Source organism: Dryobates pubescens, chromosome 12 (genome assembly GCF_014839835.1).
Source record: "Dryobates pubescens isolate bDryPub1 chromosome 12, bDryPub1.pri, whole genome shotgun sequence".
Lineage (NCBI taxonomy): Eukaryota > Metazoa > Chordata > Aves > Piciformes > Picidae > Dryobates > Dryobates pubescens.
The window spans coordinates 4,936,522-4,957,133 of record NC_071623.1 but is presented as its reverse complement, the minus strand read 5'-3'; positions in this window follow the sequence as shown (position 1 = coordinate 4,957,133).

Below are 20,612 nucleotides of genomic sequence, written 5' to 3'. Positions count from 1 at the left end.
TGCTGTGGTTCCTTCTGGCACATCTCTGCAAACAGTATATCTTGCACCAAGGGCTTCAGCCTTGCTCCCACACAGGCTCACACAATTGTCTGCAGGACTGCTGCTGCCTGGCTCGAGAGTAAATCACTGCCTTATTTGGGAGGGGAGGGCAGGAGGACCACACACAGATTCCCCACCACACTCTGATAAGTCAGATCTCAGTACAGTTTACATTACTTCTTGTTGTTGTTGGTTTCCCCCCAGCAAACAATAAATCCTTGAATTGTTCTCCTTTCTGATGTGCAGCATGTCTTGGTCAGAGAGAACTTTCCTAACCTGTAATGGAGAAAGTTCTTCCCAGCAAGAGAGATTGGCCATGGGAATGTGCTGCCCAGGGAGGTGGTGGAGTCCCCATCCCTGGAGGTGTTCAAGAAAGGCTTGGATGTGGCACTTGGAGCCATGGTTTAGTTGTCAAGGAGGTGTTAGGTGTTAGCTAATAGGTTGGACTGGATGATCTCTGAGGTCTTTTCCGCCCTGGTTGATTCTATGATGATTCTATGAGGATCACAACTCCACTGTGACCAGGAAGGGAATTTTCCAGGGTGGTTTCCATGAAGTTCTATCAAAGTCCCTGGCAGTGTTTCATCTGAAATAACAGCTTCCTGTGGAGTTTGAAAAGAATGGATGTGCTCATTTGTTATCTCTCTTAGGTCTGAAGCAAGACTCTGCCTTTGCTTTTATATGACATGGCTGCAAAAAGCCAACAAACCAAGATCAGACAACAGGGTTCCCCTGTCAGCTGGGCTTCAAGATGAGACAGCAGGGTTCCTCTGTCACTTGGCTTTAACTCAGGAATTGCACAAAGCCTTCACCAACTAAGACTCCAAGGAGACTTTAGAACAGCCTTCTAGTACCTGAAGGGGGCTGCAAGAAAGCTGGGGAGGGGTCTGGAGCACAGCCCTGGGGGGAGAGGCTGAGGGAGCTGGGGTTGCTTAGCCTGCAGAAGAGGAAGCTCAGGGGAGACCTTCTTGCTCTCTACAACTCCCTGGAAGGAGGTCGGAGCCAGGTGGGGGTTGGTCTCTTCTCCCAGGCAAGCAGCACCAGAACAAGAGGACACAGTCTCAAGCTGTGCCAGGGGAGGTTCAGGCTGGATGTGAGGAAGAAGTTCTTCCCAACAAGAGAGATTGGCCACTGGGATGTGCTGCCCAAGGAGGTGGTGGAGTCCCCATCCCTGGAGGTGTTCAAGAGGGGATTGGATGTGGCACTTGGTGCCATGGTTTAGTTGTCAGGAGGTGTTAGGTATCAGGTAATAGGTTGCACTTGATGATCTCTGAGGTCTTTTCCAGCCTGGTTGATTCTATGATTGTATGAGTTCTCTGCTCTTTGGTATTGGCTCCAGGATTTGCAGAGTAGCTCAGCAGTGTCACACAGATGTGCATCAGGAGTGGTTTGCACATGGGAGAATCTTCCCTTGGAGAAACATGGGAACAGGGGAATGGGAAAAAACCTAGAAATGGGTGGATTCATCTTGGCTGTGAGGAAGAAGTTGTTGCCCAGGAGGGTGGTGAGAGCCTGGCAGAGGCTGCCCAGGGAGGTGGTGGAAGCCTCCTGCCTGGAGGTGTTTGCAGCCAGGCTGGCTGTGGCTGTGAGCAACCTGCTGCAGTGTGAGGTGTCCCTGGCCATGGCAGGGGGGTTGGGGCTGGCTGAGCCTTGAGGTCCCTCCCAGCCCTGACAATTCTGTGATTCTCTGATTCTAACATAATCCCCAGAAGGAGAGCTCTAGAGAGAAAAATGATCACTGGCACAGTAAAAAGCAAAGGTCAGGTTTCAGAAGCTGCTTCCAAATAAAAGAGATGAAAAGGCTCTCCCCAAACTGCCCCTGCCCTGTTTAATCTTTTCTTTGAGTGATCTCACTCTTCCCTGCCCTAACCTGTGTGTGACCAGGGGCTTTTCCTACCATCCCTCTATTATCCTTCTTGCCAGTGACTCACCACTGTGTTCCCTGTCTTCCCTTGCTGGACCTCCTCCTGCCAGGTACCTTCCCTCTTCTTCCTTCTCTTTGCTAGATTCTCTTCATTCTATCAGAGGACAAGACCACTTAGGTTAAAAAAATCTCATTTCTTGTGCCTGAGCACATCAGATGGAACCTAAGGCAGATGGAACCTAAGGCAGATGGAACCTAAGGCACCTGCAACCTAAGACAGATGGAACCTATGGCACATGGAACCTAAGACTGATGGAACCTAAGACTGATGGAACCTATGGCACATGGAACGTAAGGCAGATGGAACCTATGGCAGATGGAACCTAAGTCACTTGGAACCTATGGCACTTGGAACCTAAGGCACTTGGAACCCATGGCACTTGGAACCTAAGGCACATGGAACCCATGGCACTTGGAACCTAAGGCACTTGGAACCCAAGACAGATGGAACCTATGGCACATGGAACCTAAGGCAGATGGAACCTATGGCAGATGGAACCTATGGCACATGGAACCTAAGACAGATGGAACCTATGGCACATGGAACCTAAGGCAGATGGAACCTATGGCAGATGGAACCTAAGGCACTTGGAACCCATGGCACTTGGAACCTAAGGCACATGGAACCCATGGCACTTGGAACCTAAGGCACTTGGAACCCATGGCACTTGGAACCTAAGACAGATGGAACCTATGGCACATGGAACCTAAGGCAGATGGAACCTATGGCAGATGGAACCTAAGGCACTTGGAACCCATGGCACTTGGAACCTAAGGCACATGTAACCCATGGCACTTGGAACCTAAGGCACTTGGAACCCATGGCACTTGGAACCTAAGACAGATGGAACCTATGGCACATGGAACCTAAGGCAGATGGAACCTATGGCAGATGGAACCTATGGCACATGGAACCTAAGACAGATGGAACCTATGGCACATGGAACCTAAGGCAGATGGAACCTATGGCAGATGGAACCTAAGGCAGATGGAACCTAAGGCACTTGGAACCCATGGCACTTGGAACCCATGGCACATGGAACCTAAGACAGGTGCCACTTCTCAAGGTTCAGCTCTAAATTGCTGCACATTTCTAACACTGGGTATCAGCCAGGGCAGGAGAGAAAGGAAAAGAGAGATAAGTGAAGGAGAGAAAGAAGGAGAATGAGAAAGGAAGTCACTCAGGCTATGTATGGAGGAGCAGGCAGAGTTAAGGTCTGGAATCCCCTCAGGTTAGCTGGACACAAGTAGTTGTCAGCAGGAACTTGCCCAGGTGCCCTGCTACAAGATATTCAAGGTGAGGCTGGACAGAGCTCTGGGCAGCCTGATCTAGTGGAGGATGTCCCTGCTGACTGCAGGGGGGTTGGAAAGGAGGAGCTTTGGAGGTGCCTTCCAACCCAGACCATTCTGATTCTCCTGCCTGCTGTCTTGGTCAGCGCTGAGCGGAGCCCTGAGAAGCTGAAGCTGCCTGCATGGATCTGCCTGGTGGTGTCCTGTGTCTCCCCTGGTCAGGCAGGGCTGCAGAACAAAGCTGGAGATGCAGCCTTTCCTGTTTACTCCCATGGGTGTGGTACATCAGCTGCTCCTGGCCCCAGCATGAGGAAAACAGCTGGAGCTGGGCCACGAGGATGTGCAGCTACTCTGCAGGGCTTGGGCAGCTGGGTGGTGTGCAAATATTCCTGACACCACCACTCCCCTCCTGCTCAGGACTTGAGAGCTGCAATCCCCTCCTTCAGGGGCAAGAACACTGCAGTCAAACTCAGGATTAGTCTGTCCTAAAAGAGCCCAGCTGGAGACCAAAGGCTTTACAGGGCTTAACAGGCTGAGCCCAGAGAGTGGTGGTGAATGGTGCCACAGCCAGCTGGCAGCCAGGCACCAGTGGTGTGCCCCAGGGAGCAGTGCTGGGCCCCAGCCTGGTCAATATCTTGATTGATGATCTGGAGGAGGGGATGGAGTCCATCAGCAGTAAGTTTGCAGCTGACAGCAAGCTGGGGGCAGGAGTTGATCTGTTAGAGGGCAGGAGAGCTCTGCAGAGGGACCTTGCCAGGCTGGGCAGATGGGCAGAGGCCAAGGGCAGGAGATTGAACACATCCAAGTGCCAGGTTCTGCACATTGGCCACAGCAACCCCAGGCAGTGCTGCAGGCTGGGGTCAGAGTGGATAGCTCCAGAGGAGGCTTCTCCTTCCTTGGTAGCTCCATAATTTCTTTGTCCTGTTCTCTGTAGCCCAGTGATTACTGATGGAACAGAATCTGTCTGTCTGTCTTTCCTGAAGCACTGTCTTCCCAACTGGGCAGCTAAGTATTGCTCCAGTTGAAGAAGCACTCACTTGTGACCTCAGATCACCTATGGAGTTTAGCACCAAGCATAATCATGGAATCACAGAAGGGCTCAGGTTGGAAAGGAGCTCAGAGCTCAGCTCCCCACCATGCCCAGGGACACCTCTCAGCTCCACTCAGCTGCTCAAGGCCTCATCCAGCCTGGCCTTCAGCACCCCCAGGCAGGAGGCAGCCACAGCCTCCCTGGGCAGCCTGTGCCACACTCTCACCACCCTCACCCTCAACAACTTCTGCCTCAGCTCCACTCTGCCCCTGCTCTGCCTCAGCTCCAAACCATTCCCCCTGGGCCTGGCTCCAGCCCCCCTCAGCCAAAGTCTCTCTGCAGCCTTCCTGCAGGATGCCTTCAGCTCCTGGCAGGCAGCTCTGAGCTGCCCCTGGAGCCTTCTCTCCTGCAGGCTGCACAGCCCCAGCTCCCTCAGCCTGTGCTCACAGCAGAGCAGAATCACTGCAGCTGCTCAAGCAGTGATCAGCTCAGTCCTGTGTCAGTAAATCAAAACTCAGCAAAACCTTCTCATGCTCAGGAGGAAGAAATTAGCATCGAGTTGGCAAGGCAGAGCTATATTGAAGCAGAGCCCAATCTCAGCAGCACCAGAATTAATTAGGACTAATTGCAATCTACTTCTGCACTGAAGAGAGTATTTTATACATATATTTTAATGATCATGTATCTTCTCATCTTTCTGCTTCAGCCTTAAAGATTGTGATCACATGGTTAAAGGATCCTTTGCTTTGATAGCTGAGGAGGGTAGCTGAGGCCAGAGGTCAGTGTGTCAGGGCTGCTGCAGATAAAACAGCCTGCCCCCCCCAAAATAGGTACTGAGATCTGCAGTGAAGTGCTGCCCACTGAGGGCACAGGTAAGACAGCCCACAGAGTGATGGGCACAAAGGCTGAGAAATCAAAGGTAAGGTGAATTATTTCACATTCATCTGGGCTTGCCAAATAGTGAGGGAATGGAGGGGATCCTGCCCCTCTGCTCTGCACTGCTGAGAGCTCACCTGCAGGGCTGCACCCTGCTCTGGAGCCCTCAGCACAGGGGGGACATGGACCTGATGGAGCAAGTCCAGAGGAGGGACACCAAGATGATCAAAGGGCTGAGGGTGCTCAGCCTGGAGAAGAGAAGGCTGCAGGGAGACCTCAGAGCAGCCTGCCAGGACCTGAAGGGAGATACAGGGAAGCCAGGAAGAGACTTTTGCCAAGGGCTGGGAGTGATAGGATGAGAGGGAATGGATTGAGGCTTGAGGAGGGCAGATGGAGACTGGAGAGGAGGAAGAAATTCTTCCCAGTGAGGCTGGGGAGACTCTGGCACAGGTTGCCCAGGGAGGCTGTGGCTGCCTCCTCCCTGGGGGTCTTCAAGGCCAGGCTGGATGAGGCCTTGAGCAGCCTGGGCTGGTGGGAGGTGTCCCTGCCCATGGCAGGGGGGTTGGAACTGGAAGACCTTCAAGGTCCCTTCTAAGCTAAAGCATTCTATGATCTGGGCTCTGAAACAAGCTCCAGTGCAGCCTGGTGTGCTCACTGCAGCAGTGCTGCCTGCAGGGGTGTCAACACAGGACACCAGTGACAGGGCTGCTCTGCAAGCAGGCCCAGCAAAGGCCAGCCAAGGGTTAAAGGAAGGAGAATTCAGTGGTGGTGGTGGTGAGGGAAGCTCAACTTGCCCAATCTGCTCACTGCTGCCCCAAGACATTGACTGCAGAAAGTGAGGCACCTACAAAGATCTGAATCTTGACTTCCTCACAGTGCTGATGGTATCACTTACCTCTGTTTCCTCCAGGGTGGCTCTTTGCCCAGTCCTGGTGGTCTTTTGCTTCTGCCACTGGACTGCAGGGGCTGGGGGATCTTCCTGGCTGCCAGTGTGAGGGGGTAAACAGCTGCTGTCCAAAGCAACAGCTGCACTGCCACACAACACTGCGACTTTCTTTTGCCCCTTTGACAAGGAGGCAAAGCAGCTGGAATGCTTTGGAGAGAAAGGAGCTCATGAATAATTCACCTGACACCTTTATGCTGAAGTGTGGCTGTCAGCTGTCTTCATTAAAGTAATCTGCAGCCTCTCAAAGGCAGGGAGAGGGCTTGGGGAGGAAGGTGAAGTTGTTTGCACTTGAGACCCCCGATAATAACGGGAACCTGGGCTGCAGCCAGAGCAGTGTGGGCAGCAGGGCAGCAGAGGGGATTCTGCCCCTGGGCTCTGCTCTGCTCAGACCTCACCTCCAATCCTGCCTCCAGCTCTGGGGTCCCCAGCAGGAGAAGGACACAGAGCTGCTGGAGGGAGGCCAGAGGAGGCCACCAAGATGCTCCCAGGGCTGGAGCAGCTCTGCTGTGAGCACAGGCCGAGGGAGCTGGGGCACGGTGGGGAGCTTGGGGGAGCTGAGCTCTGAGCTCCCTTCCAGCCTGAGCCCTTCTGTGATTCCATGATAATGACAGTTGGTGGCAAGGTGGAAAACTACTGTCTGCCTAATTGTGCAGCTCTTTGTTTATCACTGCCCTTTAGCTAACTTCAATACAAAAATCACTCAGGTTTTGTACTCTGGAAAGTAACAAAAGAGCAATACCACTCCAGCAGGACTGCAGGTAACAAATGCTTCTGGCTGGTGGGAGAGAACAGACCGTGGCTGTTTACACAGATGGCTCCAAGCCCCTGCTGCAGTGTTCAGGGGCTTTTACCCTTTTTGTAGTACAAGGTAGTGCTGGAAGCCCTCACAAGTGCTACTGAGGGGCACCTGGGGAGGGCCTGCCAGTGGCCTGAGGTTGCACCCAGAATAGAGTAGAGTAGAATAGAATGGAATAGAATAGAATTAACCAGGTTGGAAAAGACCTCAGAGATCATCCAGTCCAACCTATCACCCAACACCATCTAATCAACTAAACCATGGCACCAAGCACCCTATCAGGTATCCTCCTAAACACCTCCAGGAAGGGGGACTCCACCACCTCCCTGGGCAGCACATCCCAATGGCCAACAACTCTCTCTGGGAAGAACTAAGTAAGTTTGCAGATGACAGCAAGCTGGGGGCAGGAGTTGATCTGTTAGAGGGCAGGAGAGCTCTGCAGAGGGACCTTGCCAGGCTGGGCAGATGGGCAGAGGCCAAGGGCAGGAGATTGAACACAGCCAAGTGCCAGGTTCTACACATTGGCCACAGCAACCCCAGGCAGTGCTGCAGGCTGGGGGCAGAGTGGCTGAGAGCAGCCAGGCAGAGAGGGACCTGGGGGGACAGGGTGAGAGTAGGCTGAACAGGAGCCAGCAGTGTGCCCAGGGGGCCAAGAAGGCCAAGGGCATCCTGGCCTGCATCAGGAAGAGTGTGGCCAGCAGGAGCAGGGAAGTCCTTGTGCCCTGTGCTCAGCACTGCTCAGGCCACCCCTTGAGTCCTGTGTCCAGTTCTGGGCCCCTCAGGTCAGGAAAGATGTTGAGCTGCTGGAAGGTGTCCAGAGAAGGGCAACAAAGCTGGGGAGGGGTCTGGAGCACAGCCCTGGGAGGAGAGGCTGAGGGAGCTGGGGTTGCTGAGCCTGGAGAAGAGGAGGCTCAGGGGAGACCTTCTTGCTCTCTGCAACTCCCTGAAGGGAGGTTGGAGCCAGGTGGGGGCTGGTCTCTTCTGCCAGGCACCCAGCCCCAGAACAAGAGGACACAGTCTCAAGTTGTGCCAGGGGAGGTTTAGGCTGGAGGTGAGGAAGAAGTTCTTCCCAGCAAGAGAGATTGGCCATGGGAATGTGCTGCCCAGGGAGGTGGTGGAGTCACCATCCCTGGAGGTGTTTAGGAAGAGCCTGGCTGAGGCACTTGGTGCCATGGTTGAGTTGATCAGATGGTGCTGGGTGATAGGTTGGACTGGATGATCTCTAAGGTGTTTTCCAACCTGGTTAATTCTATTCTATTCTATTCTATCCTATCCCATCCTATCCTTTCCTATCCTATCCTATTCTCAGAACCTGCTGTAGAATGAAGATGAAGATGATAAGGTTGGAGCAGCTCTGCTCTGAGGACAGGCTGAGGGAGCTGGGGGTGTTCAGCCTGGAGAAGAGCCTAGCCTGACCCAGCTGCAGGACCTTACACTGTGACTTGTTGAGCCTCATGCAGCTGTCATTGTCCCACTTCTCAAGCCTGTCAAGATCCTTCTGGGTGGATCCCTTCTCTCCAGTGAGTCCATGGAACCACTCAGCTTGGTGTCATTGGCAAACTTGCTGAGGGTGCACTGGGTGATCTCATGACCTCATACAAGTTTAAGTATCCCTAAGCCAGCATCACACAAAGTCTGGCAGCTCAGCATCAACTGATCCCCACAGTCCTTTGAGGGCAGCCCTGAAGAAAAGGCCTTGGGGGTGCTGGGGGAGGAGAAGCTCCACAGGAGCCAGCAGGGAGCACTTGCAGCCCAGAGAGCCAAGCAGAGCCTGGGCTGCAGCAAGAGAAGTGTGGCCAGCAGGGCCAGGGAGGGGATTCTGCCCCTCTGCTCCACTCTGCTGAGACCACAGCTGGAGCTCTGGGGCCAGGTCTGGAGCCTCTGTGCCAGGAAGGCTCTGGAGGTGCTGGAAGGTGTCCAGAGAAGGGCCACGAGGAGGAGCAGAGGGCTGGAGCTGCTCTGCTGTGAGGACAGACTGAGGGAGTTGGGGTTGTGCAGGCTGGAGAGGAGAAGGCTCCCAGGAGACCTTCCTGTGGCCTTCCAGGATCTGAAGGGGGCTCCAAGAAAGCTGGGGAGGGACTTTTGAGGGGGTCAGGGAGGGATAGGACTGGGGGGGATGGAGCAAAACTAGAAGTGGGGAGATTGAGCTTGGATGTGAGGAAGAAGTTGTTGCCCATGAGGGTGGTGAGAGCCTGGCAGAGGTTGCCCAGGGAGGTGGTGGAAGCCTCCTGCCTGGAGGTGTTTGCAGCCAGGCTGGCTGTGGCTGTGAGCAACCTGCTGCAGTGTGAGGTGTCCCTGGCCATGGCAGGGGGGTTGGGACTGGCTGCTCCTTGAGGTCCCTTCCAGCCCTGCCCCTTCTGTGAGTCTATGATTTCAGCTCTGTTACTGCACTGCAGCAGCCTGGCTAAAGCCCCATTTTGCTTGGCTGATTCAGCAGAAGAGGAGGTGGGAAACGTGGCTGTGCTCACCTCTGGCAGCAGCACAGCAACAACAACAGCTTGGCTGCTAACAATCTGTACTGTTGCAGCTATTTCTTGCCTGCAAGTGGGTCTGAGACCTGAGCTACACCACCAAAGGGAAGCAATGCAGGGTGCAGCTCTGCAGCTGAGCACCAGGTCAGTGGCAGCACCAACCTGTGCTTCAGTGCTGCGTCATGCTAGAGGCTCCTACCTGCTTGCAAGCCACTCCAATGAACCTCATCAAATGAACCAATTAGTTAGAAGAGCCATCAAGGGACAAGTGCTCCCTTTTGGCTCCACACTCTCTCATGGCTTGGCCAGAGGCACTTGCAGGAGGCAGAGCTCCACTGCAGGGATTGAGGCCAGGCTGACAAGTTCCAGATTCCAGGTGAGAAAGTGTTTTCCAGGCAAAGAAATCAGAACCTAACTGCTACTAACAAGAGAGAGAGACCAGTGTTGTACTGGCAGCTCCTGTCTTGGGGCTTACATGAATTGGAATTGAGTGTTCAGAGCTGTTTGAGAGGGTCAGGAGCATGGAAGAACTGGAAAAAAAGGCTCAAAACTTTGTGTTCTTCAGGTTAGGAGGAAAGAATGAAGCCTAGATTTTAGAAGGAGATGATGAGCAGCTGAGGCCTGGGCTCCCTTCCAGCCTGGCATTCTATCAACCATCAGGATTTAGAATCACAGAGCTGGAAGGGTTGGGAGGGACCTCAAGGCTCAGCCAGTCCCAACCCCCCTGCCATGGCCAGGGACACCTCACACTGCAGCAGGTTGCTCACAGCCACAGCCAGCCTGGCTGCAAACACCTCCAGGCAGGAGGCTTCCACCACCTCCCTGGGCAACCTCTGCCAGGCTCTCACCACCCTCCTGGGCAACAACTTCTTCCTCACATCCAAGCTCAATCTCCCCACTTCTAGTTTTGCTCCATCCCCCCCAGTCCTATCCCTCCCTGACCCCCTCCAAAGTCCCTCCCCAGCTTTCTTGGAGCCCCCTGCAGATCCTGGAAGGCCACAGGAAGGTCTCCTGGGAGCCTTCTCTTCTCCAGACTGAATTTCTTCACTTGCACTTCAAAATGGACAGCCTGGTAAAAGGTAAGAAAGGTTTCACTTTATCCTGCAGCCAGCCTCACCCAGAGCTGCTGACACACCAGAAGGACCTGGACAAGCTGGAGAGGTGAACCTCATGAGGTTCAACAACACCAAGGGCAGGGTCCTGATGAAGCTGTGTTGGAACAATCCTCATTATCAACAGAGGCTGGAGGAGGGGTAAGGATGCTTCTCTTTCCATGGCTACTTCTTTTGGGGTTAAATGGACAATTTTGGAGCCCATGCATGCCCCAAGGGCTCACTGCCCCAGGGCTCACCAGCACTTGCTGCTGGACAGCTTAGATATGTCTGCAGCCAGCTGCAGGCACAGATAGGCCCTGAGTGCTTCTGGCCTTCATTTGCCCCCAAGAGAATGACTTTGCAACCCCAGGCAGAGCTACAGGCTGGGGTCAGAGTGGCTGAGAGCAGCCAGGCAGAGAGGGACCTGGGGGGACTGGGTGAGAGTAGGCTGAACAGGAGCCAGCAGTGTGCCCAGGGGGCCAAGAAGGCCAAGGGCATCCTGGCCTGCAGCAGGAAGAGTGTGGCCAGCAGGAGCAGGGAAGTCCTTGTGCCCTGTGCCCAGCACTGGTTAGGCCACACCTTGAGTCCTGTGTCCAGTTCTGGGCCCCTCAGTTTAAGAAGGACATTGAGAGACTTGAAGGTGTCCAGAGAAGGGCAACAAGGCTGGGGAGGGGTCTGGAGCACAGCCCTGGGAGGAGAGGCTGAGGGAGCTGGGGTTGCTTAGCCTGGATAGGAGGAGGCTCAGGGGAGACCTCATTGCCCTCTACAACTACCTGAAAGGTGGCTGTAGTGAGGTTTGTCTCTTTTCCCAGGCACCCAGCACCAGAACAAGAGGACACAGTCTCAAGCTGTGCCAGGGGAGGTTTAGACTCAAGGTAAGGAGAAAGTTCTTCCCAGAGAGAGTTGTTAGCCATTGGAATGTGCTGCCCAGGGAGGTGGTGGAGTCCCCATCTCTGGAGGTGTTCAAGAGGGGATTGGATGTGGCACTTGGTGCCATGGTCTAGTCATGAGGTCTGTGGAGACAGGTTGGACTTGATGATCCTTGGGGTCTCTTCCAACCTTAGTGATACTGTGATACTGTAAGCTCTACAGACAGTGCAGCATTCCTCTGTGCCACACACTCAGGAACCTTTCTCAGGAGCCTGCTTTGCTGTTTCTTCCCTCTTAGCTCAGCAGCTGACAGGCTGAGGGACCTGGGGCTGTGCAGCCTGCAGAAGAGAAGGCTCCAGGGGCACCTCAGAGCTGCCTGCCAGGAGCTGAAAGCATCCTGCAGGAAGGCTGCAGAGAGACTTTGGCTGAGGGGGGCTGGAGCCAGGCCCAGGGGGAATGGTTTGGAGCTGAGGCAGAGCAGGGGCAGAGTGGAGCTGAGGCAGAAGTTGGTGAGGGTGAGGCTGGTGAGAGTGTGGCACAGGCTGCCCAGGGAGGCTGTGGCTGCCTCCTGCCTGGGGGTGCTGAAGGCCAGGCTGGCTGAGGCCTTGAGCAGCTGAGTGGAGCTGAGAGAGGAGGTTGAAGATGATCTCTAAGGTCACTTCCAGCCTCAGCCATTCTGTGAACTGGGCAAAAAAGGGTCTGGATTTTCACCCTTTAACACAAATTCTCCCTGGTGCTGTTAGCAGGGGTCTGTGCCAAGCCCTGGTTGAAGTCTGTGCTGCATGCAGGGAGCTCAGCTGGCAGGCATTATCAAGGTCTTGCTGCATTCTAAACTCAGAGAAACAAGAATGCTGAAGTACTAATGCAGAGCCCCAGCTCCCACACCTGCTTGTGCACTTCCAAGGCTTCAGTGACCACCACCTCATCCACACATCAGCCTTAAGACAGAGCACTGCAGGAGAGGCTGTGTCTAGCTGTACCAGTCCAAGGGGTTGATGGAAGCAGCAGCTTCCACCTCCCTGGGTCTCTCTTTTTCCCTGTGGCTGCCTGTCAGAGTCTGTTACACTACCCCTGAATAACCTGTGGTAAATTCTTCCCCCCTCCTCTGAGTGGATGGAGAAGGGGAGGGGGGGATGGAATGTTTCCACACTGCTGCCCACCACCTCACCTCTCTGTGTCCACATCAGCAGAACATTCCTCTTCTGGAGCACTCCATGGGGTGTGAAAATGTGCTAGCCCTTCATCAAACACACACAAGATCAACAGGATACTGCCCCTAAATACCTGCACTGCACAGCCAAGGGAGTGGGGAGGAGAGAGAGCCTGATGAATGACTCCATGGCCACACAGGGGAAGGAGGGGAGAAGTGCTTCCAAATGTTCTCTTCAAACCTGCAACATCTTGCTTTAAAATCCTCACATTCCAAGTCAAAAGCCTCTGGGAAAGAACTTCTGACCTTCACTGTCTTGAACTGCTTGTTTTCATGTGCCCCTGCCAAGGTGGCATTTGGGGGTTAGTTTCAACAGCCCATTCTGGCTCACAGGATGCTCACTGGGAGTCTGGACCTGCACTTGGGAGCAGCCTTGAGGGGAAGGACCTGGGGGTGCTGGTGGGGGAGAAGCTGGGCAGGAGGCAGCAAGGGGCACTGGCAGCACAGAAGGCCAAGGGCAGCCTGGGCTGCATCCAAAGCAGTGTGGCCAGAGCTGGAGAGAGAGGATCCTGCCCCTCTGCTCTGCTCTGGGGAGACCTCAGCTGCAGGGCTGGGGCCAGCTCTGGAGCCCTCAGCACAGGAAGGACATGGACCTGGTGGAGAGGCTCCAGAGGAGGCCATGAAGATGATCAGGGGTTGGAGAACCTCTGCTGTGAGCACAGGCTGAGGGAGCTGGGGGTGTGCAGCCTGCAGAAGAGAAGGCTCCAGGCAGACCTCACAGCAGCCTGCCAGGACCTGAAGGGGCTCCAAGAAGGCTGCAGAGGGACTATGCCCAAAGGCCTGCAGGGACAGCAGCAGGGGCAAGGGTTTGAAAGGAGAGCAGAGCAGATGGAGATTGGCTGTGAGGAACAAGTTCTGCCCCAGGAGGCTGCTGCCACACTGCCACAGGCTGCCCAGGGAGGGAGCTGAGGCTCCATGGCTGGAGCTGTTGAAGGTGAGGCTGGAGAAGGCTGTGAGCAGCCTGCTCTGGTGGAGGATGTCCCTGCTGGGTGCAGGGGGTTGGACTGGATGCCCTTTGGAGCTCCCTTCCAACCCAACCCATTCTATGACTCTATAGATGGGATACTTGGGCTTCAGTGTGAGACCAGAGCCCTACAGCTGAGTATGGGGACTCCCAGTACTACCACTGAGACCTTCTCTGACAAGCACTGGAAACAGTCTTCAGAGAGACTTTTTCAAAGGGGTGGGGTGGGGGTAAAAAAGAAGTAGTTTAAACAGCTGCTGTGCCAAGAGGCAGCACAGCTGGATCAGATTAAACCACCCCTGAAATGTCCAAGCTATTTGGTGCTGTGAGACACTGTGGAGAGTCTGTGTAAAAGGTGTCTGAGGCTGAGCAGCCAGCAGCTGAGGAACTCCCTAATCCTAAAAGGCCTCAGGAAAACCCAAGCTCTCCCTTTTTGCACTGTTTCCTCCATGCACCTGGAAAGCAAATGGAAACAGGGCCTGAGCAACTTGGCCAAAGGCATGCAGGGAATCTGAAGTGCTGGCTGCTAATCCCAGCTCAGGATTCTGGCCACATGGCTGGAATGCTAATGCCTGGCTTTACTGGTTTGGGTTTTGCCTTTAGTCTCTGCTCTGAGGTGCATCAGAGGAACAGCAGAGTAGTGATGACCAGAATAGAGGGAGTGGATGATCTTCCTTCTCCCTAACCAGTGTGAGAGAGTATGAGCAGCTGTTCCTCTATCTTCCTCTATCCTCTATCTTTGGATGGCTTTGTGTGCCTGTGTTTCAGGGCTGCAACACTTCCATGGGAGGGAAGAAGTGACTCTTCAGAATACAATTAAGCAGGTTGGAAGAGACCTCAGAGATCATCAAGCCCAACCTATCACCCAACACCATCTGATCAACTAAACCATGGCACCAAGTGCCTCAGCCAGTCCCTCTGGGCTCTGTCTTGAGAGGAACCTGGGTTGTTGGTCTTTTTTTTTGCTGGAGCTTAGGGGACAAGCCCAGACTACCTGACACCACATTCCTGGCTGAGAACTCATTGCTGGCTACCTCTCCCTGTGGTGCAGCCTCACAGCTGGTGCAAGCTAACATGAAAGCAGAGCCTGAAGGGAGCTGTCCCTGCTCTTGCCCTTGGCCATGGGCTCTACTTTGTTCCAGGTTTGAGCCTGGGAGTATGAGTAGGGAGTATGGTCAGCTTGATCATCCAGATGAAAACCAGCTCTGGTGAAACAAAGAACTCCTAGAATCATAGAGTCAGCCAGGTTGGACAAGACCTCAGAGATCATCCAGTCCAACCTCTTACCTAATACCCAACACCTCCTGACAACTAAACCATGGCTCCAAGTGCCACATCCTAAACACCTCCAGGGATGGGGACTCCACCACCTCCCTGGGCAGCACATCCCAATGGCCAATCTCTCTTGCTGGGAAGAACTTTCTCCTCACCTCCAGCCTAAACCTCCCCTGGCACAGCTTGAGACTGTGTCCTCTTGTTCTGGTGCTGGGTGCCTGGCAGAAGAGACCAACCCCCACCTGGCTCCAACCTCCCTTCAGGGAGTTGCAGAGAGCAAGAAGGTCTCCCCTGAGCCTCCTCTTCTGCAGGCTAAGCAACCCCAGCTCCCTCAGCCTCTCCTCACAGGGCTGTGCTCCAGACCCCTCACTACACTGGAGACCTGGTTCAGCTCCCCATGGACCATGTGAGCATTAGTGCTGACAGAAAGGCAGGGCCAGAGCAGTGGCTAGCAGGAGGGGAGAGCAGGGCTACTCCTTTTAGCATTATTATGGTCTGAGCCTGGCTTAAACTGTTGACACAACTATAGAATAGCACAGCATAGCATAGAATAGAATTTACCAGGTTGGAAAAGACCTCAGAGATCATCAAGTCCAACCTATCACCCAGCACCATCTCATCAACTAAACCATGGCACCAAGTGCCACATCCTGAACACCTCCAGGGATGGGGACTCCACCACCTCCCTGGGCAGCACATTCCAATGGCCAATCTCTCTTGCTGGGACGAACTTTCTCCTCACCTCCAGCCTAAACCTCCCCTGGCACAGCTTGAGACTCTGTCCTCTTGTTCTGGGGATGGGTGCCTGGGAGAAGAGACCAACCCCCACCTGGCTCCAACCTCCCTTCAGGGAGTTGCAGAGAGCAAGAAGGTCTCCCCTGAGCCTCCTCTTCTCCAGGCTAAGCAACCCCAGCTCCCTCAGCCTCTCCTCACAGGGCTTGAGAGAAACATGCTGTAAAGTGGCCTCAGCAGCATGAACTGGTCCCCAGGGAGCAGAAGGCAGGGGGTTAATTGAGGAGCATCTCCATGCAGAGTTCTGAGCTGACAGGGCAGTGCTGCTATGTCCCTGGGCCTGCAGAGCCCTAGTTGCATGTCCTGCCTCCACTAGAGCTCTGCAATGTGACCACTGCAGTGGGGAGTCAGAAGCAAGTGGAAAAGCTGCTCCACAGAGCTCTGCAATGTGACCACTGCAGTGGGGAGTCAGAAGCAAGTGGAACAGCTGCTCCACTGGCAGTGCTGACAAGCCCTGAGTGCTGTGGTGAAGTCCTGCACACCTCCTGAAGAAGGGTTCATCACCTCCTGATTTCCCACCTTTAACTCCCACAGGCAGTGCAGCTCCCAGGTCAGGAACTGAAGCAGCTTAATGTGGTCATGGTAGTTGGGTTATGGTTGGACTCAGTGACCTTCAAGGCCTTTCCCAACCTTTTCTATGATTCTGTGGTTCCATCTTTCTTGTCTCCCAGTTCTGGACACGTGGCTGTGCCCCTTCAGCTGCAGGCACCCCTGGCAGTGAGTAGCACAAGCAGCAGCAAAGTTTGTTTGCTGGCTGCTCCTGGGTAGCCACCAGCTTTAGAACTGACTGCAGAGATGTAGGCAGGCACCAGCCTGGGCTCAGCAGATCTTCTACCTGCCTGTTCCTTCTCCCCTTCTAGGATGCTCCTAATACACTGTGAGGCTAAATGTGGCCCCAGACTCTGCCTCCCAAAGCAGAAAGCTGTAAAGCCATCTGACATTGACACCTGTCCACTACTACCCACTCTGGGCACTGCTGTGGCTCTCAAGCATCCTTGGAAAGATGAGAGGCTAGAAGATGCAGGATCTCTGAGGGGGTTGGACTTGATGATCTCTTTGGGTCCCTTCCAAGCCCTGACATGCTGTGATGCTGGAGCTCCTGAAGACTGCACCTGAGGGTGAGCTGCCTTAATGGCTGAGAAGCCCAAACAGCACAAACAAACATCTTCATTGCTACAGCAAGTGATCAGTGAGCTCAGGCAGCTTGACAGGGCTCCTGCCTCAGAGCACTCACCCCTGGGATCCCCAGAACCTTGAAGATAATGTCATTGTTAGCTGCTTCAAGCCTCAGAAGGGTAAGAGTGAAGAACAAGGAAGGAAACCATATGGTGACCTCAGAGGAGCCTCTGGAAAAGAAGGTCAGGCAGCTCAGGGAGGGGGAGACATAGCCCTAAAGATGAGAAGGCAAGAGCAGACATCACTTTCCTTCACTGGACACCTGCAGAGGCTTTGAAAGCCTAGAGAGGCAGAGGAAGAGGACACAGATGATGACAGACATCTCCCCTTCACCTCCTTTGGCACAGCAGGCTGAGACTGTGCTTCACACTGCTTCCAGCACATCCCTGAGAGCAGCAGTCTGCCTCAGTTCTCTTCCATGCAACTGAAACCTCCTGGATCCCAGTCTGCTCTGGTTCCTGTGACCCAGGCACAGGCTTGGAACTACCCCATTCCTGCTGCCCAAGCTTCTCCAAGGGGTGAAGCCAGGGCAACAAGCAACAAAGCACTCCAGGCAGCCAAATGCTGGAAGCCTCAGAAGTCAGGGGGCTCCTTCCACTGTACTGAAAAGAGACTGCACTGGGGTGAAATCATGGGCAGGTCTGCTAGCTCCACCAGAAAGCCCAAGTGGCCTCTGCCACTGCTGTTGTCTCTCTACAGGTCTGCAAAATCCACAGACCTGCCCAGGCCAGCAGACCATGCAATGAGAGCACACCTGACCCCCTGAAATGAGGCTGGAGTGAGGCTGGGCTTGGCCTCTTCTCCCAGGCAACCAGCAACAGGAGGAGAGGCAAGGAGGTGAAGCTGTGCCAGGGGAGGGTCAGGTTGGGCAGGAGGAAAAACTTCTTGAGTGAGAGAGTGGTGAGGGGTTGGGACAGGCTGCCCAGGGAGGTGGTGGAGTCCCCATGCCTGGAGGTGTTCAGGAAGCTGCAGCTGGGGTGCTCCAGGATATGGTTTGGTGGCCATGGGATAGGGTTGGACTTGATGGTCTTTAAAGGTCTTTCCCAGCCCCAGAGGTGACTCTGACTCCATGAAAATGCACAAGCAGCATCCCCCCCAGATGCTGACACAGGCTTGGTCTCTCAGGAAGCCTTGTAACCACCCTTTAGGGAGAACTAACAGAGGTCACTCAGAGCCAGGCAGCCTGAGCTGTCCTTCATCCAGCAGCTGAGGTTCAAGTGAGCAACACTCTGCAAGGAGGCAGCCCCTGAAAGGTTCACTCTTCACTCTCCAATGTTTTAGGAAGGCCTCAGCACGTTGCAGGAGCAGACACAGAGTTGGCAGCAAACACCCAAACAAGCAGCAAGCCTTGCCAGAGGCAAGCTGGAAACACTTCTTGTGTGATCAAGGCTGTGTGCCTGTGCTCACAGCCTCACTCCTGGGTGGAGGATAATTTGGTAGCTTCCAATGAGCTGAGCAAGGTTTCCCTGTTTGGAAGGAGCCATGCACAGCTTTACTTCCAATCTGGGCAGGCTGAGAGGGACAGGATGACTGTGTCCTGATTGACCTTCACTGAAAGCCTCCTGCTTTTCACCACCCTGGGTGAAAGAAGCAGTGGTTCATTAGGGAAGGCTTCCTGTTTGAGGAGCTGGCTGCCTAACCTCAGCCTTCTTGCCCAGTTCCCATGCTACAGCTTTTGGCTGCTGTTACCAGCCTCTCCCAGACATAAACATTTCCCATCACTGGGCTCCTTGTTGGAGTGCAGACCACAGGAGGCTCAGCCCAGGAAGAGTGTCCTCCACAGAGGAAAATTAAGCTATGCTGGCTCTCATTTGGCTGCATGTTCCCCTCCCTCCTGACACCATCTCTAGCTGAGCACCATGAATTCCACTCCAGAGCCAATCTGCTCCCCTTCTGGGGAGTCAAAGTCAAGGCATATGAGCTGCAGTGAGGCAGGATTCAACTCCCTGCATTCAATACAGAAGCAAGAACTCACTTTACCAACCTAAGTCACAACATGGTAGGAAGAAAAGGCTGAGGGCAGAGCTTATTCAAGGAATCATTGAATCAGTAAGGGTGGAAAAGACCTCAGGGATCACCAGGTCCAATCTGTCACCCAGCACCTCATGACTAAACCATGGCTCCAAGTGCCACATCCAATCTCCTCTTGAACACCTCCAGAGATGGGGACTCCACCACCTCCCTGGGCAGCACATTCCCATGGCCAATCTCTCTTGCTGGGAAGAACTTTCTCCTCACCTCCAGCCTGAACCTCCCCTGGCACTGCTTGAGACTGTGTCCTCTTGTACTAGTGCTGGGTGCCTGGGAGAAGAGCCCAACCCCCAGCTGGCTCCAACCTCCCTTCAGGGAGCTGCAGAGAGCAAGAAGGTCTCCCCTGAGCCTCCTCTTCTGCAGGCTAAGCAACCCCAGCTCCCTCAGCCTCTCCTCCCAGGGCTGTGCTCCAGACCCCTCCCCAGCTTTGTTGCCCTTCTCTGGACACCTTCCAGCAGCTCAACATCTTTCCTAACCTGAGGGGCCCAGAACTGGACACAGGACTCAAGGGGTGGCCTAAGCAGTGCTGAGCACAGGGCACAAGGACTTCCCTGCTCCTGCTGGCCACACTCTTCCTGCTGCAGGCCAGGATGCCCTTGGCCTTCTTGGCCCCCTGGGCACACTGCTGGCTCCTGTTCAGCCTACTCTCACCCAGTCCCCCCAGGTCCCCTTCTGCCTGGCTGCTCTCAGCCACTCTGACCCCAGCCTGTAGCACTGCCTGGGGTTGCTGTGGCCAAAGTGCAGCAACTTTGATCACCTTTGGTTATTGCTCCCTGCAGCTCCCTGAAAGGAGGCTGGAGTGAGGCTGGGGTTGGTCTCTTCTCCCAAGCACCCAGGGACAGGATGGGAAGCAATGGATTGAAGCTGTGCCAGGGGAGGCTTAGGTTGGGCATGAGGAAAAACTTCTTGAGTGAGAGAGTGGTGAGGGGCTGGAACAGGCTGCCCAAGGAGATGGTGGAGTCCCCATGGCTGGAGGTGTTCAGGAAGCTGCAGCTGGGGTGCTCCAGGACATGGTTTAGTGGCCATGGCAGCTGGGTTAGGCTTGGACTTGATGATCTTAAAGGCCTTTTCCACCCTTAATACTGATACTGTGAAAATCCATGCCACTTGGAGGCCAAACACCCCTCTGAATCATGAGGGGGAATCTGGGACAATCTAACCCAATTCCTAAGTGCCTCTCTTTCCATTATTCTGCTGGAAACTTTCCTTAGCTGCCAGGAAGCTCTGCCCTGGTTAAGGCAGTTGTTACCTGTGGCAGGCACTGTTCAAGCAGTTAAAGCAAGTGTTCTTTTGGTCAGTGATGACTGAAGCAGAAGAGAGCAGGAAGGCTGGGCAGGGAATTAAACAACATTCTGCTATCTCTGAGGGGAAAAAAAAAACCCTACAGCAACCAAAACTATTCAGCTGTGGCCCCTGTAGGCATTTTTACTTACATTTCTTTGGTTGTGAAGTGAGATTCATCTCCAAGTTCCTTGGGGATCCCTAAAGTTTCATGGCTGGAGCTGCTTCCACGAGGCTGATCTGTAGTCTTCATTCATGCTGGGAGTTGGAGGGAGGCCAGAGGAGGCCACCAAGATGCTCCCAGGGCTGGAGCAGCTCTGCTGTGAGCACAGGCTGAGAGAGCTGGGGCTGTGCAGCCTGCAGGAGAGAAGGCTCCAGGGGCAGCTCAGAGCTGCCTGCCAGGAGCTGAAGGCATCCTGCAGGAAGGCTGCAGAGAGACTTTGGCTGAGGGGGGCTGGAGCCAGGCCCAGGGGGAATGGTTTGGAGCTGAGGCAGAGCAGGGGCAGAGTGGAGCTGAGGCAGAAGTTGTTGAGGGTGAGGGTGGTGA